The sequence below is a fragment of the Camelus ferus genome, chromosome 29, assembly GCF_009834535.1.
Source record: "Camelus ferus isolate YT-003-E chromosome 29, BCGSAC_Cfer_1.0, whole genome shotgun sequence".
In the NCBI taxonomy this organism is placed as follows: Eukaryota; Metazoa; Chordata; class Mammalia; order Artiodactyla; family Camelidae; genus Camelus; species Camelus ferus.
The window spans coordinates 21,543,390-21,566,249 of NC_045724.1; the positions used below are offsets into that span (position 1 = coordinate 21,543,390).

General features: G+C 38.5%; 1 protein-coding gene across 3 annotated transcripts in view; it reads right to left on the minus strand.

The window, feature by feature from the left end:
• The window catches only part of NKAIN3 (sodium/potassium transporting ATPase interacting 3), a 409,270-nt gene that overhangs the window by 338,898 nt on the left and 47,512 nt on the right, over positions 1–22,860 (minus strand). The gene's annotated exons all lie outside the window — the stretch shown is intronic.

The window sequence follows — 22,860 nt, forward strand, 5'->3', positions numbered from 1 at the left end:
GGATCGACCTTTTTTTTTTTTTTTTTAACTTTTGGAAAGCAGACAAAGGTTCACCTGCTGCAGTTTACCCTTGTCAGAGATTTCTCATACTGACCCTCAGGCATATTTGGGGGGCTGGACTGCACCCTGAGGCTTTGTAGGTTTTAATCTTAAAGACACAGATGACACTACATCTGGGGATTAGACTGTAGATCTGATCTGATTGCTGATCTAGCAAGAAGGCAGATGGACTGGTGCTTCCCATGGGTCAGACCTCCACATCATCAATCTGCCTGACTGTACCGAGGGGTAGGTCTGGGTCCCTGAAGCTAGAGCAGAGTTATTACGATGCAATGGGTGTTTGTAAAGGCTGACTCCTTGAGATTTTTATCCTTAATTCATTCACTCCACAGTTACTAATCTGGTGCCTATATTATGGGAGCCTCTAACTAGGAAAAAAGTAGTGGGAGTGCTGCAGAGACAAACGGTGTGTTGGTGGCCCTGAGGGACCCGCAGTGCAGAAGGAGAAAGGTGGGGATCACCAGGAACGTGACCAGTGATGCCCTCGTGGTGGTCGGGCGTTCAGGTGAGGTTCGGAGAGTGTGAGATAAAGTTGTCTCAGGAGATAAAAAGCAACTGTTTCCCATCTGCTTCTTTAAGATCAAGTTTCAGTCTCTGCTTCTCCAATCACACTTTTCCTAAGTCTCATCTCTTCCCCAACGTTACCTAAGACTTATGTTTAGAACCAGCTTTATCGACTAAGTCTATCCCGATTTCTACCAGTTGAACAAATTATAGTCAGTCTCTTCTCTAACATCCATGTCCAGTGCTACTCTTTTCTGTCTGGTTAGGGTTTTGCCCCAAACCTAGGCTTTAACTTTCCTAAATTCACTTCCTGCTCCAAATTCAGCCCATTCTCCACTCCCTGCCTCTCTAAAGCTCCAACACACCCCAGTGGGATAAACTATTTAAAAATCCCATTGCTACACCCCCATACTGAGACACTGGGACCCTCTAGGCAACTGGGAGACTACCACCCTGGGCACACAGCTTCAGCTGCTCCAAAAAGTATGACAAAAAAACACAATGATGTTGTATTATAAGAAATAAAACAAGAAATACTGAGAAACAGTATGAGGCTCAGGGAATAGTCAGACTCTTTCTTTGTCCATATGGAGTTAGGCACAAAGCAACTACTACCAGCATGACATGCTCCAGTTCAGGTGTGTTTCAGCCATAGCCTGCTCAAGGATTACGCAGCGGCTTAAGTGGAAGAGATCATCGCTTCTGCTAGACTGAAATGGGAAAATCTGAAATCGGAAGGGACTTACCTACAAACCAGCTGTAACAGGGAATCTTCTCGTCCCTGCTGAATGGGACATATGGGCTTTGGCTCATATTCGACTGTAACTCTAATCTTCCAGACTAATACCCCCAACTACTTCAAAAGCTTGTCATACAACATGTTTTCATGCATCCTCTAGTTTGTCAGGGTTTATTTTAAAATCTGGGTCCTCCAGGTGAGTGCTGCCCAGTGGAGAGTTTTGTTAATCTCAGCACTGCACACCTGTAGGGCAACCCAAGATTGAGTTACTCCCTTTTAGAGGCCAGACACTCTCTTCCCTAATATCCACGTCCAGTTCTAATCTTTTCTGTCTGGTTAGGGTTTTGCCCAAACCTAGGCTTTAACTTTCCTGAATTCATTTCAGGAAAATGAACTGTATGAATTGAGTTTGTATGGTTCCCATACAAACTGTGAACAACTGAAATCTCTGGCTATTTGTACATTAATATTATTAAATATATATTCCCCCATTTTGTGCTTGGGGGGTTGATTTATATATATAATATATCATCTTATCTGTTTCTTTTCATCATGCATGCCAACAGAAATATTTTTCAACTTTAATAATGTCACTAAATTTATCTACAATGACTAAAAGACCATGTCATCTTCAAACATGATAAGTGTGCTTCCTGGAATTAGCAGCCTTACAAAAGAAGGAAAAAGAGTTTAACTTAGATGACTTGGTTTTAGTGAACCAGGAGGTGTCCTAGTGATGACTACATTCTTCTAAAAGTAGTCATCTTCTGTTCCCTGTTTATTAGCCCTGTGCTGGAGATTAACAGTATAATAACCTACAGTTGCTTGAATTTATCTTTTCTTCAGCTTTGGAAATTAAAATCAAGATCGTCTATTTCTGACAGCCTAGTATGTTTGTAGACAAAGATTTTTTAAAAAAATTTAAAAAAAATAAAAATAAAAATTCTGACAGTGACTCTAAAATTGTACACTCAGACTCTTTTGAGACCTTACAATTCTTCCGCTTGAGATCTCACCTAAATAACCAAATGCTTTCTCACCACCTGATCCCCTATGCGAACGACAAAGAGTCTCTTCCAATTTAAAGTTCATTCTCTTACTTGGACAATATGGAAGAAATAAAAGTAAGTGGTTCTTGCTTTCTCATTCATTCTATAGCCTCATATTCATCGACCCAGACACAGACCTGTCACACCTTTCCTGTTATTCTTGTTCCAAACAGCTTTGCAAGAATACTTCTTCAATTCTTGAACATTTTTCAAAACATCCACCACTCGTAGGATTTGATTGTCTGGCATTACATTAACATGTTTATTCCTCTTTTTCTCCCCAGAATCCTTATTTAGTTTTAAGCACCTTTCCTTTGATCTTTTTACGTGCATCTCCTTTCAAAAGGTTGATTTAATAGGGGTCTAGTTATAGTCGCACAGAGAGTTTTAGTTTTCGATCTTCATTAGAATCACTTGTAACTGTAGAGTCAGGATTTGCATTTTGAAAGTCTCTTACCATTCCCAGATAATCTCTCTCTTTGAACATTGGAATGAATCTCTTTTTCTAAACTTCTCTGACATCTTTTTTTTTTTTTTTTTTTTAAGAAAAAGTAATGTTTGTATCTGGAGGTACCCAACATTCCTTTTTCTCTGCATCATGACTCCTTAGTTAATAGCATGATGGGCTCCTGAGGTTCCCACAAGATTTTAAAGCACCAAACATTTTCCTCTTTGGAGAGAATTAATTCAACAAAAGCTCCTATCTTCTTCCATAGAAATGCAATTTTAAGTTATGACAAGTAGTCTGCTTTTAGTGAACTGAATTTACAGTCGAAGTCTTCACATCAAAATCCTTCATTACTACTCTGCTCTCCAGAACTAACTTAGAACTTGTCCTGGGGAGCATCACTTGTAACTGTATCTGTTCATGGCAGACATTTGTGCTAGTTCTTCAGGATTGGATGCTGTCATCCACTCATTCACTTCTCTAAATATCCTCAGTTCTCCTGACTATCACTCATCATTGGCTTTTTTAGGGTGACCGTAATAAATGAAAGGTAAGCTGAGGATGTGGTGTCAGTCATTTGTTCCTGCAATAAGGCTACTATGCAGTCATTGTGCCCATTACAAATACTATGCAAAGGGGCACTGAGTCATTATACCCTGATGTTTCTCTGGTTCGTGGAGAACTCAGTCTAAGTCTTACAGTCCACCGTGGCCCGGATGATTCTGCAGTGATCTGCTAAGGTAGCAGAACATGACTTGGATGTACCCTTCTGGTGGCATGAAGACCGAGCTCCAGGAACATCAAAGTAGAAGCCTCCAGCTGACTCAGCAGTAGCCAGGTCTAGCCATTTCCTGACCTTTTAAAGCTACGAGGATCAACTTTAGATCTTCAAAATAGCAGAACTGAATTATCCACTCACACGGCTCACTCACTTATTCTGTATGTATCTACTGTTAACGCCTTTGGAATGTACATGTGATTACTTACATCCAAGATCATTTGAATGTATGTTACTTTAAGAGTCAGTTTCAGAGCTGAATAAGGCTTAAAAATCATTGAAACTTCATATTATACTGCCTAATATGGTACACTACACAGTTCCAACCTTTTTAGTTTTAACAGTGGCTTACTACCTGTTTAGCAAACCAGTAAACTGACTTCAGTCAACACATAAAAGCATACTGAGTGGCAGGATTAAAAAATATATATATAGCAATTAAAACTGTGTCCTTATTAGATCCTACAGTTCACCCCTTCCCACTGCCAACTCAGAAGAAAAGCAAAGTACAGAGAAGAGAAAAATATAATGCACCATTCTCTATTAAAGTAGGATGGTGGTTACTAGGGGCTGAAAGGGTGGGAAAATTGAGACATTAGTCAAAGGGTACAAACTTGCTGTTGGAAAATGAGTAAGTTCTGTGAATCTAATGTGCAGCATTGTGACTAGAGTTACCCACACTGTACTATATACTTGAAGGTTGCTAAGACACTAAGCCTTAAATGTTCTCACCACAAAAGAGAAATGATAATTACTTGACATGATGTAGTTGTTAGGTAATGCTATGGTGGGAACCACACTGCAATATACACGTGTATCACATCAAGAATGATAAAGGAAATACAATATGCAACAGCTAGAAAGTTGAAAATAACATTCTATGCTTATATTTTCCACTGAGTTTTTCTTCACAGATTTGCTTCCTATAAGTATACTCTCAGTTTTTCCTCCAAACGTCTGTTATTGGAACATCAGTAGTTATATCAAAATATGCCTTGCTCCATCTTTCTAAGATCTACCGTGACTCCCACCGGATCCTAAGAAAGCAAATTTTAACCTCTCAAGGGCAGCTCTGTCTGTGACTGATGGCCTAGCCCAACTTTTGCACATTATTAATATATTCTTTTCAGAATGCAGTATAGAGAGCACAGGCAGCTGTACCGTGCTGGCTGTGGTGGCTGTGATAACCCTCTTATATTCAACACATCAGTGAAAGAGCAGCCCTGTCATTCAGTGTCACCAGAAGAGAGACATCAAGAGCTCTAGGAGTTCCTTTATGTCCAAGTCTCAGGCTTCCCCACACAGGAGGCAACCTGATGGCCGGCAGTGTGTGACCAGGTGAGAGTCAAAACGCATTAATGGATTCAGGCAGCAAAAAACCCAGCACTTTTGTTAAAGGAAAAGCTTGATTTAAAAGGTTTCTACTGCATTGGTCTTTGTTGATATAATCTGTATTCAAAAGAAAACCTAAATATGTCCCAAACTTTATTATGAATATATGGACATTTATATAAGATGCTGAATAGTTCTAAGTACCAATAAAATATTTCCAATTTTCCAAAGCAAACAAAAAGAAAATGTTTTTATTTTCTTCCTTTCTTTCTTTTCTTTTTCTTTCTTTTTGCTTGAGAGTTGAGAGGTTGTAAAGAGTGATTATTTATTGTTTTGAAATTTTAGAATTCCAGCCACAGCTTTGGAGGGAGGGAGAGAGGCAGACACCTCTTTGGCTTTGTATCCTCCTTTTGCCCAAATATTGAAACAACTATTTTTTCTCTACTGGGAAAAAAAAAGCCAGAGATACGAATGGTTTCCCAATACTGACAGAATGGATTCAACTTTGGATTGACAGTTGAAAGACCTACATCGTCGTCTTGACTTTGTCTCTAAACATTTATTTCTAAATAATGTATAGTTTAATAGCTTTTAAAAGGGATTTGTGGAGTGACTTGCAATAAAAACGTGCATACAAAAGAAAGAAAAAAAACATAAAAGGGTTAAATAGGAAATCAGTGAACAAGACAGAGTAAAAAGGGAGAACTTTTTCCTAACCTGGGGTCCTGGGCACCAAGTGGAAAAGGAAACATGACGGACCTCACGGGTCACTTCTGCGGAAGGGAGGCCCACCAATCCTTGACAGCAGAAGTCGTTTCTGGTTTTTGTTGTGTTTTGTTCCCCAGTTCTAAACTTCAGAAAGAATTTTTTCGTGTAGATCTTTATATAAAAAGGCATCAAGTTAGACTCTTCTTTAGAAAATGTAAAAAGCTCTGGGTAAAGGTTAAAGGTATTTTATTGAACTGTACTTGAGCAGAGGTAATTTTTTGAGAGTTAATACACTGTAGTCAAGTAAATTGTCTTTGAGGCTCTGCCTCGCTGGAAGGAGGGCCTGGATGGCTCCATGACCTCTTTTGCTTCTTAGTCAATAAAGCAGAGATTTGATTAGATTAACATACAAAGCTCTATTATTTGTAGAGCTAATCTCATTTAGACTTTCCATTACTGTTAACATGCCATCCAAACCCAGAAACCCACAGAACAGGGTTTCATATCACCTTTTTGTCATAAAATTAAAATCACAGACATATTTGGAAACAAATTACATACTTTAAGTAAGAGACAAGGTCTGTCATAGTACCTGAAAAACAATGCCTGTTGAATTAACAGAGGAACACAAGCATTTCAAAGTTCCAAATGCCTTTTATATTTTGTCTTTAAAAGTTTCAGATTAACAGATAACAAGTGAACTGCCTGTATGTCCTGTGAATTCTAAATTAAACAACACAGAAACCTTGCTGTAGCCAACGGCAGTTCCAAGGGTAACGGAATAGCACTAAAATGCATGCTGCAATGTGTAGATAAATTAAAATGTAATTACTTTAATGGGTAGTAAAGGTGAGCAAAATATGCCACCCCAAAATATGCCTCTTTGGTTTATTGATTATTTTGAGCTGGTTATTTTTAAGAAATCGACACAGGAGAAGTTCTGAACAGTGAGCAGAAATTACCCTTTTGCAAGAGACATTTTCATTTATAAGGGAAATCTCCATTTGATGTCTCCTCTGTATCAGGAAGAGAAGGAAATTTCTGTCAACTCTTACCAATGGAGAAGGCAATGACTTAAATCTGTGTAACAATCTTACTATTATGCACTGTGTGTTTCTGGGTAACCTCCTGTAGCTGGAATCCTCCCTTTCCCCAACTAACATCTTCTTTTGTCTTCAGTGCAGATGTTACTTAAGGAGGTGGCTCAGGTCCTTTCTGGGAGGAAGGTTAAAAGTTTCACCTTGTCTCTTTCTTTCCAAATTAGATTAGCAGGAAAAAATATTTATGAGAATTAGTACCTAGGGTAAAGTGACTTTGGTAAAGATGTTTGTTGTAAGTATTCTGGTTTCTATTGATTCTCTTTTTCCCAGAGATGGTCATTATTTCCTTTTGTCTCTGTCTTTTGTGTCATCTATAAGAAGGAGAACTGCAGGTCTCACAAGGGTTTCCTTTTGTCTTGCTCTGTCTTGAGAGCTTAGCTTTGTGACAGGGAGAACATTCATTCTGATCTCTCCCAGCTGAAGGATGCAAGGGCTGGCATGCATCCGGCAGACAGCTGAGCAGGCTGTGAATCCATGAGCAGCATTTCCTTTGTCCTGCCATACCAGCTCTCAAGGCAGTGTGTCATAAAGAGTCCTGGTCCAAAAAGGGCTTTAGTCATCTCAACCTTCATTGCCTCATTAGTGCTGGAATGGTCCCATTCCAGGACTGCCTGGCTGGTGACACAGATGAGCAGGTCTGTGACTGGAGGCATCTCGCGTTCTTGTGGGATACCAGAACACCGTGTCCACTACACCATTCTCACCCTCCGTGGCAAAGAAGGTTTCGTCTCTTAGGCTAACTTTGGAGTGAACTTTCTGGATCTTGTGAGGACATTTTCTTCTGCACTCTTTTTTGGAATGCCTTTGCATTCATAGTTAAGCTATAAAAAGGATTACTGATTTGAGTCGTTACTGAAATAACAATCCTAGTTGTCAATGGTCAGATGGATCCTCTGAACTGGAAACACTTTTATATATGAAAGACCAAACTTTAGAGAGCTCTCAACCTAAACAACCGTCTTATGAATACCAAGAGAATGATCAAATTGAAAAGAAGACATGAGGAGTGTGTCGGTCAGCCTTAGGAGCTCCTGTAACAAGACAAAATTACAAAGCCTTTTTTTCCTTCCACTTTCAGAAGAGCCTATTAAGCTTAGAGAAGAGTTAGAAAGACCAGTGGCCATTCAGTCCCTGCTCACAGGGACCTAGGCTGGCTATTAAGGAGTGTTCTTCCCACTCACGATTATATTGATTATATCGTAGTTATCAGACAAGCCAGAGGGCTCCCTGCAGAAAACCTCCTTCACAGGGAAAGCAAATGACCAGAATTTCTCTCAGGTCTTCCTAAAAATGAGCAGAAAGTGGATTAACTGAAGGCTAATGTTCAGTGGCTGATAGAAACAATAGCACAGGTTTTTTCCCATAAGGAAATTTGTTTCAAGGTTGAATTATAAACTCAGAAAAAAAGGAAAGCATTTGAAGGCTTTTGTTAAATACTTTATACAGAACCTTTAAAGCATAATGCATTAAACCCTGAAGCTCTGGAACACAGGACTCTTTATTTCCATTTTAGTTGGAAATCTCCCTGATACAAAGAAGCAAATTGAAAATGTAGTTGGATGGGTAGGTAAGCATCTTGATCATTCAGGCTGCTATCCTGTTCTTTGGGGAACTGGAAACTACTGTCTTTGTCTTGTGAATCTCTCCAAAACTAGAAATGCAGCTAGAAGCAATTCAAAGTCCACGTATCCTCACCAATCTCAAACCTCTCCTACTCATCTCAGAATGCTTGTAAAAGATCAGGGCAGTGGAAACAGAATTGTCCTATATGTAAGAAAAAGAAAGAAAAATTTAATAATTACCCTAGACCTCTGATAATAGGCAAATACACCTCACTTCTTGGAGAAAGACTGGATATTTCTTTTGTGCCTTTGAAATGGAAATGTTCTACCTTGTCTTCTCTAGGACTTAAGAGCCTTTTTTGAAATGCAAAATGTAGGGAAATGATTCTCATCAGAAGGGAAATAAAGGAGCTATTTGGAAATTGGACGAATAAAGAATCTTAAAAGTCTTCTCCACAAATGTTAATAAAAAAAAGCTCTAAGTATCTGAGTAGGTAAACTTAACCTTTTCCAACTTCAGAAACATACTTTGGATCCCCAGCCATTCTTTTATAAACTAGTGAATTTTGTATTATTGTACCTGACTCATGTCTAAAATTTTAGAATGGAAGTTATAAGGTCTCTGTTTACGTCTATATGTTTGTTTTTGTGTTTGTATATACATACGTTGTAAATGTGCGATACTTTTCTACCTCTGGATGGTATTGCCAAACTTAATTTGTAAAACAGCTCAATTTGACTAGTTTAAAGGACACACACTTATATAGACTGGTTATTTCAAAACTCTCAGAAGTATAGAAACTAACCTAAATGTTTTTCAAGTTAAATAATCTGAGATTAATTTTAATAAATAAAGGCTAGTTTAAGTTTGTTGTTTTAATTAACACAGTCATGTCTACAGAGTAAAACTTAATTAGATATACAATTTTTTATGGTACCTCGGTTTACTAGTCATAAGTTCATGTTATCTCTGGTACAAAATTTGTCAGCAAGAAAAATAGCATGGTATAATATCTCACTTTGTCTAATGACTCATAAAATTTTGTGAGTAGTCTAGACATAGTTGTTGGGAGCAAGTGATTCAGACAGATGTAAATGGGATAAGATTTTGGGGGTAAATTTTTCAGCAATAATTATATACTTTAGAGTATGATCACTCAAAAATAGGTTTCTCAAATCTCTTCAGTCACTTGAAACTTTAGAGTTTTGCTAAGTTAAGTTAAATAATGGGAAATTCATTGAATAAATAGATCACTTCCAAATAAAATAAATTATTCGGCATTAATTACTGAACATAGGTTTATCTATTTTGGCTTCTTATTACAGAGGAACTTAAAGTATTTGGGTCTACTGGTAAACATAATTTATGCCACATTGAAAAAATTATACAGTGAGGAAACATATGCTTTGAGAAATTATGAAATATATTCATACCTTAGCCAATCTAAATAAATTTGCTAGTGTAATAGACAGTTCACACTTGCTTGCTTCTTCATTTTTCATTAGAAAGTAAAGTTTTTAGGGGTTAAGAATTCTAATTAATATATGCAAGTAAAACAACTCTGTATGCAAGGAAAGCAGAATGTGTTTTTGGCTAAGAATACGTATGAGATATGAGGATGCATGTTTGTTAAGGGAAGAGAAAGTAAATTTGTCCTAAAGTAAAACTGGTTGTTTCAGAATGGGAAGGAGAATAAAGAACAAAATGAAATAGAAAGTTAGGAAGAGAGAGAGGAGAAGAAGAAAGAAAGAGAAGAGAGTTTTACCCTGTGTAATCAAGACAGCTAAAACTGAATTGTTGTTATAAGGATTTTTTAGATAAACCTTAACAGCAATAGGGTACTTATGTAAAACTAGAACTTATTTTCTTCCATCTGCTAAAAGGGAAAAGTTTTATGGACTATTAGTCAACTCCTGATAAGCAAATATGAAGGGCTTTCTTCATCTTTTAAGTAATCCACCTCGGAAGCATGGATTTTATGTCTTACCAAAATAATTTCCTGTGCTTCATGTTGTCTTTATCAGGTCTTTGATTACTTTAAAAAAAAAAAAAAACTGTCTTCTCAATATTAAAAGAGCAAATTTTTGCTCACAACTATGTAACCTCCTGTATTTACCTTTAAAATCCCTTACCACTTTGGTTAAATAGGTAAGTATTGCTTCATAATCACCTAAGATCCTATTTAGGCAAGTGTCCAAACCCTTTGATATTTTTTATAAACTTCCCCAAATCAAATTCTAAAGGAAGAATTACCTTTTTAACCTTGAAATAACTTTGGATTTTTTCCAGAAGGTGCCTGGAATATGTCAAAAGATTTGTTCTCTCTCCTGATAAAAGAGAGATGCTAAACTAATGAGACTTATTTGATACATTAAACTACGTGGGAAGAATTGTCAAATAAGAGATAATAAGGCGCCTTCTTTATGGTGTATTTGTGTAGCTGCATGTTAATGCTCCAGAAATTGTGAAACAGTCCCACAAATATGATATTTCCTGGTATAATGCTATCACTGGTAATTTTAGTCATTATCTTAAAATGTCACGTTACAGAAATACCCAGATTTCCTCATCAATAGCATTATAATGAACTCTCATCAGACCTTTAACCATGGCCATTTTTAAATCTTTTTGTCATTTGTAGAAGTTACTGTTTTACTTGGCTTCCCAGCTTCAAGGTTTTTAAAAATGCAATCTAAGATTCTGTATGAAAAGTTCCAGCAAAGGAGATTTAAAAGAGCCTATATGATCAATCACTATTCTTGCTACATTTGTGTAAATAATCAGGCCAAGTTTATTGAAACTAGACTTAGTTTGCAAACAAATTAGTGTTTACTGTAATTATCTGTGGTAGAAATGGGGGGTGACTGTAGAGAGAAAAATTATGTATCAGTAGAAACTATAATAAACCTCCGTGGATGTCAGATTCTACTGGTTGAGGGGGGAACTAATATAGCCTCATTCAGCAGGTGGCATAGAGTAGAACTTACTATTACAAATACCACTGAGAATGTACAAGATACCTTTTGGAATATTATCAGCACTGGGTGACCATCTTCACATGGCCTGGTACATATAAATTCCAAATATTTGGGCTAGTTCTCCATATTCTACCAATGCTCTTTTTTACACCGATTCTTGAAGTCACAGGGCCGGAAGATTCATTTTAAATCCACTTAATGGCTCATAGACCTTACACCTAAGGAAGGGCTAGAGTCATAAAACAGGATACAAATCCACTGAGGCAATGCTTTTACTTGCCAACAGTTTGGTGATGGATAACTGTAATTATTCTCTAAAGCGGGATTTGGAAATTTTCTATGGCTTTTAGTTACTCATTCTAAACGCTTTCAAATAATGATACTTGAGCCCAAAGCCATATGTAAAGCATTTAATGATGTCCATTTATGTCTCTATTAATACTTCAGAATGCCTATCACTCTAAAAACGGGAGAAACATTCATGTTGTTTATTTTCACTGTTGATGATAATATGCATAGCTAAGAAAAATAATACATCAGGTTAATGCTTAGTAAGTCCTCTTCCAAAGTGGCTGTTTACACCTGCCTCCAGGAAAAGACCAGATAAATGTGACTGTCACACGATTTCCATAAGGGCATCGCGGTATTTCTTAAATGGTATTAAACCTCACTTAAGTGGCCCCTGGGACACCTATGCAGCATGCAGAATTACTGCCTTAGTATTATTTAAAATGTGTGTCATATTTCCAGATTGCATTCATTTGGCCAGTGGGACATGCACTGTAATGAGCTAGTACCAGATTCACCTGAGCTATAAAAATAAATAATAACTACATGATAATCTTTTGATGTACAGCCAAGAATCATTTAATTTCTAGAGTCATAAAAAGGTGAAACGAACCACGAATTCAAAAATGCCGATGAGTACTTGAAGGGAATATCCTTTAGAGATGGATAACTTTAGCCTTTTTGTACAATAAAAAAACTAATTTCTTAGGGGAAAAGTTGCCAGTAAAATGACACATTTTTAAACTAGTGTAATGGGAAACCTGAAAATATTTTTAAGAGTATTAGCCTGTGCTTTTTCATAATCCATCTTGTAAACTGTGCCAGAAAATCTTTTCATAAAGAAATGAATAATCAAAAACAAAAATAGAAACACCGTATCATACCGAATCGCCGGACCAGAGGTTGCTGATCGCAGACCTAGGTCCATAGCGCAGCTCATTCATAGTTTAGCAGGTTCCTTAAGTCATCTAACCTTGTAAGCCTTCGGACTCCTTATGTACAGAAGGAAAGGATATTACTACCTACATCACTGAATCATTATGATGAGAAATGAGGAAATCTCATGGAAATTTTCCTTGTAAATTGCAAGCCATTATGCAGATGTTACGTTATTCATTAGTCTAGTTGAGAAAGTCACCCCAAATTACAAACATTCACGTACAGTCTCTTTAACTTGAGGTTTTAACATTTCGGTTTCAATATACTTTGTGCTTAATTCTTTCTGAAGGTGAGGTTTTGTTTTTACTCAAAATATAAACTCAGAAAATACCAAACCAGTCACTTACTAACAATGGATATATAGGACAGAAATAAGACATTCTCCTGGAAGTCTAAAGCATCTAATGCTAAAACACTCTTACTGAACTTTCACAAATTCTGTGAGGCAGAAACTAGGGGTTAAGAATGTAATGGACTGAGAAACATTTTCTTATTTCGGGAGCATTTATGATTTCACACGTTCCCTTTCAAAGTCCTTTTAACAGCTCTGACATGAGGCACCACTGCAGCTTCAGAAGAAATGGAGACAGGTTGAAAGGCATACAAATAAAAAGGCTTCCTATTAGAATCAAAATGGAAATAACTCCTTAATTGTTCCCTTCAAATTCATATCATGATCAGTCAGAGCATGTTTCTGCCCAGGTCACCCAGCTGGGGAGTTCCTCACGACTTCAAAGACATCTCCGCTGAGAGGAGACGTCAGCTGAACCATATCTGAAGACAGAGTTAAACATGAAAAAAAAAAAAAAAAGGATTTTTTTTTATTTTTCTGAAAGAGCCCTTATAAAGCACTGTTTAATTGGTCTTTCACAAACAAAGACAAAGACACACAATAACCTACGGATCCTGGAGCTGTGAACTAGTTGTTCAAAGTCTAGTTGGGAGATATTTGCCCCTAACGCTCATTAACTCACTTTCCAGATCAACCAGGATGAAAACCAAACTCTTTCCTAGAGCAGATAAGAAAGAATTATTCAAGCTTTCCCAACTCTTACAGCAGAACAAAGGCTTCCTCCGCTCAGAGCTTTCTTCTTTGGGTGGGAGTTTTCAGAAAAAGAAGTGGAACGTTCGGATGCAGTGCTCCCAGCCCTTCGGCCACGTCACACGCATTTACCATCTATTCTTTGCCAGATGCTGTGCTGATGGGACCAGGCATGTGAGGGATGGTCGCTGCCTTCAAGGAGTTCACTACCCAGCAGGAGAGACTATCACATGGTTCACAAATTAGTATATGGTGGGATGAGACCTGGCAGGGTTGGGAATCAGAGATAGCAGTTTGGTTGTCCAAGAAGGGGCAAGACGCAGGCTGAATCTTCTTGGACACGTGGGCGTTAGCTGGGGAAAGGAGGTGGGGAGCAGTCAGAGGACAGAGCAGGAGTGATGGGGCAGAAATGACCCCCAGAGCTTAATACGGCTGTGCAGAGGGCTTAGTGGGGAGAGAGAGCTGGACGAGGGGAGGCAAGAGGAGTGAGCCAAGGGATTTGTGTCCAACCAGAGTTTGGACCAGGACCTTGGTGACACAGGAAGCACTGGGTCATCAATGGTGTCCATCACCCGAGACAACTGGACCAGAGGAGGAGCACGTAGGAGTTAGGCTTCCTGGGTCCTTCGTGTAGAAAGTGGAAGGCAAATATGCCTAATTATATACGGCAGCATCACCTTCTGCCAATTCTAACTTCTTAATATGCCTCGGATCCAACCTCCTCCCGTCCTCCAGCACTGCCCTCTATCCAGCCCCCACCTGCACTTCCTCACTGTGTCAGCTCCCCCTTGTCTCCAGGCTTACCCTGCCTTGGACTCTGAACTGAACCCATGTTCCTGCCCAGAGATCTTCAGTGGCTGTCCTAGAACTTCAGGACAAAAATCAAACTTCTTCCTTCTCCACTGTTACCCACTCACCTCTCCTCCCTCATTCTTCGTCCCTCCCATTTGCCCACATGAACCCTATCCCGTGAACTGCTCTGCCTGCTTCTGCCCTGGGCCTTTGTTTGATCACCTTCCTCCTTCTGTCTGGAATACTGTGTCTCTCCTGTCCACACTTTGCTCTGGAAACCTCCCCATCCTCATCCTTGGAGCCTCAGATTAAGGATCACTTCTTCAGCTGTTCCTGGTCTCCGGGACTGAGAGAGGCTGCTTCCATGGGCTCTAATCCCACCTACCTCTGGCTTAGCAGTAAATTAGTGCATCATTAGTTTTCCTGGACTAGAAGCTTCTTGAAGCCTGGGACAGTGTCTTATCCATCTACGTGCCTCTGTATTAGTCTACCTAGTATTGTATAAAAACCGTCCTCTGTGTATTAGGGTAAAAGAACAAACACTCATTATCTCACAAAGAGTTGGGAATTCCAGAGCAGTTTTTCCAGGTGGTCCTGGCACAGGGCCTCTCCTGAGGCTGCAACCAAGGTGTCAGCTGGGGCTGCCATCACGTGACACTGGACTGGGTTTGAGAGCATCCCCTGGGCAGCTCACTCATATGACTGCTGGTAGGAGGCTACAGTTCCTCACTACAAGGGCCACTCCCTAGCACCACCAAGGACACAGTTTCCCCAAGAGAATGATTAAAGAGATGTAATGTCCAAGATGGAAGCCACAGTCTTTTATGACCTCATCTCAGAAGTGACATACCATAATTTATGCAGTATTTTACTGGTCACACAGCCAACCTTCGTACAACGAGGGAGTGGAGGGGGCCATATAAGGGTGTGAGTATCAGGAGGCAGGAATCACTGGGGACGAGCTTGAGGCTGGATCTGCCTCCCATGTACAGCCTAAGATTAGCCCGTAAGAGGTTCTAACAGATATCTGAGAATTAATTAATAAATGAATAAATAAAAAAGTAATGAGTTTAAGCAAAGTTTTAGGCTAATTACTCTGGATTTTTATCTTTTCAATATATTTTTCTATTTAAAAAAAAAGTATGCCATAATCTCTGGGAAGTTAAAGTCTTCTTTTGCATAAGATACTTGGCACGATGAGGACTGGTTTAATGGTACACGGTTATTTATTCCCAGAAGGCTGAGTAGACAGAAAAGCTCTGTGAGATAATATTCACAGTCATTTTTTTATATCTTGAAAAGGGGGTGGGGGAGAAATAATGCTACCCATAGATTCTCATGCTTTGCTTGTAATAGGACTCATCTTACTATGAGCATTTTGATATATTTAAGCTGATTAAAAGGTAAAGGAAAACAACATCTGAAATAGTAGGTTCATTAAGCAAGAAAATGAGAACCATAAACAATTCAAAGGATATTAAACTATTTTACTTTTCATTAAACTTGTGAATTCTGTAGAAGGCAATGCTGAGCTTTGTGAGAAGTAATTCAAAAACTAAATTATTTTAATCATAGACTGGTCTACTGACACTGTTTTCCAGCTGAATTGCACTAAATGCCATTCAACTGTTCTAGTAAATTTTTTAGCCCAAAGGTACAATTGATAAGCATTTCTCCATCTGCCCTTAAATAAAGTAAGCTGGCATAATCGATGAATCAATGCACAATGCAACATTGTAATATGATGGTAACAGTGCTGAAGACTGAACCAGTAAGAAAAAACTTATTATTAAGGTAGTTGTTTTAAAATAATACACATTTTTTAAAAAGCTGTAGAAGGAAAACTATAAAGCCTTGCTGAAAGAAATCAAAGAAGACATAAATAAATGGAAGGACATCCCATGTTCATAGATTGGAAGAGTTAACACTGCTAGAATGTCTATACTACCCAAAGCAATCTACAGATTCAATGCAATCCCAATAAAAATCTCAATAACATTTTTTTGCAGAAGTAGAAAAATCCATACTAAAATTTACATGAAGTTTGAAGTAATCTTGAACAGCCAAACAATCTTGCAAATGAACGGAGTTAGAGGACTCACATTTCCTGATTTCAAAGCTTACTACAAAGCTATAGTAATCAAAACAAAGTTGTACTGGATATACAAACCAATACAATAGGACAGAATAAACAGTCCAGAAATAAACCCTCACATCAATGGTCAAATGATTTTCAGCAAGGGTACCATGCCCACTCAGTGAGGGGAAAGAGTCTTTTCAACAAATGGTGCTGGGAAAACTGAATATCCACATGTAAAAGAATGAAATTGGACCCCCACCTAACACCATATACAAAAATTAACTCAAAATGGATCAAAAACATAATATCAGAGCTAAAACTACAAAATTCTTAGAAGAAAACATACAGCAAAAGCTTTATGATATTGGATTTGGCAATGATTTCTTTGATATGACACCAGAGGCACTGGCAACTAAAATAAAAACAGACAAATAGGCTTCATGAAAAGTTAAAACTTCTTGCATCAAAGGACACTATCACTATCAACAGAATAGGAGATAATATTTGCAAATCAAATATCTGATAAAGGATTAGTATCTGGAATACATACTTAGAACTCCTAAAATTCAACAACAAGAAATCAAACAACCAATTCAAAAATGAGCAAAGGATTAGAACAGACACATTTATCCTAAGAAGACATACAAAGGCCAATAAGAACATGAAAAGCTGCTCAACGTCACTAATCATTAGGGAAATGCACATCAAAACCACAGCAAGACATTACCTCACACCCTAATAGGATAGCTACTATAAGAAAAGAAAAGTAAAGAAAAGAAAAGAAAAGAAAAGAGAAGAGAAAAAAGAAAAGAAAGGAAAAGAAAGGTGTCAGCCAGGATGTGGAGAAACTGGAACACTTGTGGACTGTTGAGAATTTAACACGATGTGGAAAATAACATGGCAGTTTCTCAAAAAATCAAAAATAGATTTATCATGGGATCCAGCAATTCCATTTCTAGATATATATCCAAAAAAATTGTAAGCCAGGTCTCAATGAGATCTCTGTGCACCTATCTTCACAGCAGCACTATTCACAAAAGCTAAAACATGGAAGCAACCCAAGTGTCCATCAGCAGATAAATGGATGAGCAAAATGTGGCATATACATACACTGGAATATTAATCAGCCTTAAAAAGGAAGGAAGTTCTGACATATGCCACTCGGATGAACCTTGAGGACATTTTACTAAGTGAAATAAGCCAGTCACAAAAAGGCAAATACTATATTATTCCACTTACAAGAGATATCTAGAATTGTCAAAATTATAGAGACAAAAAGTATAATGGTGGTTGCCAGGTAATGGTTTTGGGGCAGAAATGGGGAGTTTTGCTTAATGCATAGAGTTTCCATTTAGCAAGATGGAAAGAGTTCTGGGGATGGATGGTGGTGATGGCTACATAACAAATAAATGTATCTAATACCACTGAATGATACACACAGAAATGATTAAGATGACAGATTTTATGTTATGTGTATTTTACAACAATAAAACCAATAAAAAATTTGGGGGGGGATCTAGAAAGAAGTGGAAGAAAGGAACAGGTGGGAACTGTGTGGTAATGGAAATGTTTATTTTATATATAGTAATATGTATCTGTAATGAGTTTTTAATATAATCTTATTACTGATTTATTTTTTAGATTGTAAACACTTTAAATATAAAGGTTTTTATTTAGAAATCCAGCTGAGCCAGTTTAATAAAGGTTTGTGGTCCTCTTTTTTAAAAATGGATTTTATTTTTTGGAGCCATTGGAGGTTTACAGGCACATGAGTAGAAGTCAGAGTTCCCATATACACCCACTACGCACCCCCTCTCAGGTTTCCCTATTATTAACGTCTTGCCTTAGTATGGTACCCTTGTTATAACTGATGTATCTATAGTGATCATTTGTTGTTAACTAAAGTCCATAGTTTACATTAGGGTTCACCCTTGGTGTTGTGCATCCTAGGAGTTTTGACAAATGTACAATGGCATTATAGTTTCATGCAGAGTATCTCACTGCCTTAAAAATCCCCTGTGTGCCACTTACCTAGCCCCTAGACTCTGGTACCCAGTGATCTTTTTGCTGGGTCCATAGTTCTGCCTTGTCCAGAAAGTTGTATAGTTGGAATCACATAGTTTGTGCCCTTTCAAAGCCTACTAAAGGACACCTTGGTTACGTCCAAGTTTGGGTAATTATGAATAAAGCTGTTACACACATTCACATGCAGGTTTTTGTGTGAGCATAAGTTTTAAACTCATTTGGTTAAGTACCAAGGGGCGTGACTGCTAAATCATACAATAAGAGCATGCTTAGTTTTGTAAAAAATCACCAAATTGTCTTCCAAAGTGGCTGCACTATTTTGCATTCCCACCAGCAGAGACACTGCTTGTTTCACAGCCTCGCCAGCATTCCAGTGTTGTCCGTGATTTGAGTACTAACCACTCCAAAAGGCATACAGTTTTCAGTTACAATTCCCTGGTGACTTATGACGCTGAGCATCTTTTCATACGTTCACTGGCCATCGGTATAACATCTTTGGTGAGGTATCTGTTCAGATTTTTCGCCCATTCTTTAAATTGGGTTGTTTGTTTCCTTATTGTTGAGTTTTAGGTGTTCTTTGTATATTTTGGACACCAATCCTTTATCGGTTATATCTTTTGCAAATATTTTCTCCCCGTCTATGGTGTCACGTTCTTAGTTTGACTAACTTGCTCACTCATCTTTATATGACCTTCAAAACTTAGAATAGGCTCCTCGCATGGTATTTATTCAGCGAGTGTTTGTAGATGCCCATTTAAAGCGCTTTTCCACTATAGCCTGGGTTTGCAAGAAAACGTTTGTTTTGTGTGGGCACGTTTTCAAATATTCCACAGTAATCATCCTGAGAACAAATGCTGATCTATTTCTACCCACCCTCCAGAAACAAAATTTGAGTTTGCATGAAACAGAGAGAAGCTTGATGAAGATATATCAGTCTGCTTTCAGGACTGCCACTCGTTCACAGAGTTACTTGCATTTTGAGTAAGAAGACTCGTGTTTTTTCCTAACTTGGACAACAGCCGCCAGTGCAAAGACTGACACCGTCACACCGCCGCACTGGGCCACGTGGCTGACGTCCGCCCTTTCTGAAGCTAACCACGCCTGCATCTTTCAGATACACTTACATTTCAGGCAATGGAAGCAGCAATTCCAATTGTCCAAGATAAATGATCTTTAAAAAATATTTTTCTCGCTAAATCAACCCCAACTGAAGCATTACGGACAATGGGGGGATTCCAACTAAGGTAAAGATCACTCATCTCCTGACATTTGCAACAAACCCTGAAGGATCCCTGAGGCTACCCTGGAAATTGAGGTCAAGACATTGAATAGATGGGTCCTGGGCAGAAAGTCCTCTAAATAAGTGAACAGAAATCTGTGAAATAACACTACTCAGGCCATTATGTTTACATTACAATTTGTGTTTGGAGTTGCACTCTGGAAAATTGACTGTGTAGGAGCTTTCTATGAATTCCATTTTCAATCCTATTTTCCTTCCTCATTTCTTTTTAAACAACTCTAACACACAGTGAGGTGGGGGTTCTTACTTAGAGAACACGTGCTAAAACCTATCTGCTGTCCTTGTCAGAAAAGAGAAATGTGTCCTGTATGATGACGGTGTCTCAAAAACCTGTTCAGTCTTCCTGATCTATTTCCGCCAAACACCAGGCTCTTCTGTACCCCAGGAAGGTCTTGCCGGCAGAGCACGGCTACAGAAAACAAAGCAAGCTGGGAGAGTCATCTCATCTGCCACTCAGGGTTACAGCTCCCGAGATTCAACCTCCTGAAACAACAAGTTTTTCTTCACAAGAGAATTTTGGGTTCCGTGTTCATGACTACAGATCCTGGTCACATGAGAGTTTGCTAGCATTAAAAACAGGATGAAATGCCTACTCAAAGGAAGCAGTGTTTGGATTATTGGCAAGTATGTTATTTGGCAAGACAGAATCATCATTGGAGCATCTCGAATGGATAGAGTTCCTTTTAACTAAAGACCACCTATCTGAGGAAGTTCCAAATTCTAATTAACACCCGTTGGGGGTCGGGGGTAGGGGCTGACGCTTAGGTCCTGCTTCTGCCGAGGAAAATGTGTGTGCTGCAGGCCAGCACTGCAGCCGGGGCCGGGCAATGACCGTGGAAGGGAATCCCTTCCACAAGGAAACAGTGGCTTCCTAGCAACAGAGTCAAGGCTGTCTACTGGGGACTCACTAATCTAAGGTCAAGGACAGGAGTCTGGTTTCTTCACCAGTCTTGGGGCTCTCGTGATAGCCAGAAGGAGGCCTTTTCACTTGCTCAACACGATGGGAACAGTAAGACCCAACGGAAGGGCTGGGAAAATGTCACACCTGAGCAGCACTGACCGCCACTACAGCCAGACTGTGACTCTAGATTATGTCCACAGAATGACACTTTAACATTGTAGGAACATTTTTCGAGGTGCAGTTAAACAGTGAGACTTCTAAAATGTGCCTAGTAATTTAGAAATTTATAATTTTTCACCCAATTGTGCTTTATATACTTAACTCAATATTGTATTAAAAATGCAGCATATTTTAAAACTTCCCTTAATTCACAGCCTTATTCTGAGTGCCTGCATAGGAAACTAAGAGATAGATAGTTTTTCAGAAGGTGGATTTACCCACTAAAGGATGCTTATAAATCAGTCTTCCATAGAGAAAATTAGCAGAAGCAATTCTGATAAAAACGCAAGCAGACATTTTTCTGCAGAGCTCCTTAACTGAAAACACTGCTGAGTCTCCCCTCCCTGCCACAGACAGGCTTTATCTCATTGACAGCAGTATCTCCGGGGCTTTGTACACAGTATCCCCAATCAACGTTTTGTGAATGAATAAAATAAGTGAACAAAAGAGTACGGAGATCCAGAACCGTAAGAAGCTTGGTATCTGGTCTGCATGTGGGCTTAGAGCACTGGGAACAGCTGTGTTCATATCTCTATCCTTTTTCAAAAGGTGCTAGAATTCTTATAACACAGTTTCTGAAAGGACAGATTTTTATGCTTTTTGGAACCTGTGAGTGAAAGATGTAGAAATTTCCCCGAACAGAAAAGCCTTTTCATGCCTTCAGCACATGTGTCTATTACTCCTATCAGTAACATCTACTCTTCCCCTTGGGTCCCTTATAATTGATACCGGCTTTTTCAGAATTGCTGACATTTATGCCCTGAGCACTTGCTCATCCGAAGCAATGTTCTGACTTACATCACAGGGAGGTTTGTATGCCAGGTGTGTATCAACACCTGCACTGCCATTTTCCTTCAGCCTTCAGAATAAAGGGAGGAAAAATCAGAATGAATGCCAAATAAAACTCTGCAAAAAAACAGTATTGTTATTTCAAAGATGCAACTTTCATTATTTAAATGACCTACAGCAACGAGTTAACGTCATTCAGTCCGTAGAACTGATTTCCTGAAAGAAAGTCTCGATTATCCATTTAAGCAATAATCGGAAAACCTCGAGAGAGTTTACACAAATTAGTGTTCTGCAACAACTTCATGGATTAAAGCCACACGTCGATAATCAGCTTGGAAGAGAGACAGAGAAGAAGTAAATGGTTCTTGTTTCTTTGCTTGAAATCATAGTTGGTAACAGGATGGAGGGTAGTAGTAGCTAATTTAAACTTAAACGGGAGGGCGTGTGAGCTCACCACTCACCTGAGACTTCATTTCATTACCCTCCCTTATACCAACTATCAAGCATTCTCTCCTCCTGAAAATTGGAGGCACAAAAATATGACAACTCATTAAGAAGAAGACTTGAATACTCAGCTTTGAATCTGCAGATTCCTTCTAGCAGTTTCTTGAGAACACAGTCTTTGCAACTATAAACCCAGAACATGTCCCACCTCCTAGCATGCCTTTTAAAGCACATGTGCAAAAGTAATGTGGGGGAGGGGATGCGGAAGGTGGGATCCTGTATACTTACCCCACTTTCTTCCCTAAAGTAGATCCTATATAGCTGGATGATAAAGAAGATTCCAGCAGGACAGTTCATTCAATCCATGGACACCCAGAATCTATTGTGATCAGCAACATTTTTTGCTTATATAAACCTAACATTTTTCTTCCTTCAAGCCCTCGCATATTTCTACGTATCTGACATCTAAAAAGATTAAGCAGTTGCAAAAGATGCACTTTTCACTGTACTAAGTTACATTTTCAAATAAAATTACTACATTACTCTTTTAATTATATCCTTCAAGTCTAAATATTAGAGTGAATCCAAAACCATCTACTTCGAAGGACACATCATGTTTTTAAGAGTCAGAAATCTTACACAGCTTCTCTGTCTCCTTGAATTCATACTGACATTTTGCATCCCCCGAAGAATTTCATTCTCATGGTTAACTTTTTTCCTTAAAACTTTCATTCAAACTACCTTATTTCTTTGCAAAAATATGTCTACAATTCAGATTTTAT